The sequence below is a fragment of the Morus notabilis genome, unplaced genomic scaffold, assembly GCF_000414095.1.
Source record: "Morus notabilis unplaced genomic scaffold, ASM41409v2 Scaffold224, whole genome shotgun sequence".
NCBI lineage: Eukaryota > Viridiplantae > Streptophyta > Magnoliopsida > Rosales > Moraceae > Morus > Morus notabilis.
Genome location: NW_010368057.1, coordinates 261,029 through 262,126, shown reverse-complemented (window position 1 = coordinate 262,126; position 1,098 = coordinate 261,029).

The window sequence follows — 1,098 nt, the reverse complement described above, 5'->3', positions numbered from 1 at the left end:
TTGTTTTGGCTCATGCACACACTCACATTATTCTTTAAAAATGAGACTAAACTTAGTGCATAATGACATTTGGCCTAAAAGTACAAATGTGTGAAGATTTGAGGCAAATTAAGTGTCATCCGGTCGACCTACGTCGTCCGGTGACAGAGAAGGCTAAATGCACCGGTCGACCGGTGATGCCTCAATCGGTCAACCGTTCCGGCCGACCGGTTCTGTTCAATAGACACTCCGTAAGAATGTTGAACAGCATGAATTCAAATTTGTATCAACCGGTCAACCGCTCCGGTCGACCGGTACAGGGTAAACGAGCAAAAATATGACCGTTGGTAAAAGAGTTTAAATAGAGAAAAGCCATTTTTTTTCAACAGCTATCCTTGTGAAAAACAGAGAACGGGTTCAAAGTTTCAAAATCAAAAAGAGAGTTCTCATTTGTGTCCACATAATCATCATCTTCTCAAAATCCCTAACTCTCTCACATACATTTGAGCCTAACTTGAGTTATATTGTGATAGTGTGAGTTCATCATCTCCTAGTGATTTCAAATTGTGTAAAACCTTTGTTAGGAGAGTGAAACTAAGTGCTTCATTACTCATAATCATTACTTTGGTATTGGGTTACTTGGTTGGTCGATCTCCGTGAAAAATCGACATTGTGTAAGAGGTTAGGCGAAGCCTCGGGTAGAAAGATTCGCCTTCTTGTAAGAGGAGTGATCGTGCCGGAAAGTCGATTGAATAGTGAAAGAGGTCGAGAGGCGGAATATCTCGGCGACAGTGGATGTAGGCAAATTCATTTGTCGAACCACTATAAATCTCGTTTGCATCTCTCTAACTCTATCTCTTTAATTTTCGCACTTCAAATTTAATTGCTGACATTGATTGTCTTAACTCATCGTGATAAATTTATTGAACTCTTTTTATCATATTAGATTGGTCTATTTCATGTAAATCAAGTGATTGAGCTATTGTATTAACTTACATAATTTTCTGTACACCAAGTGTTTGTTAAAGGTTCTTTGTTCAATTAATTGTCTATATTTAGTTTAATATTTGAAGAATCATATAAACTCTAGAAAAATATTCAAAACCCAATTCACCCCCC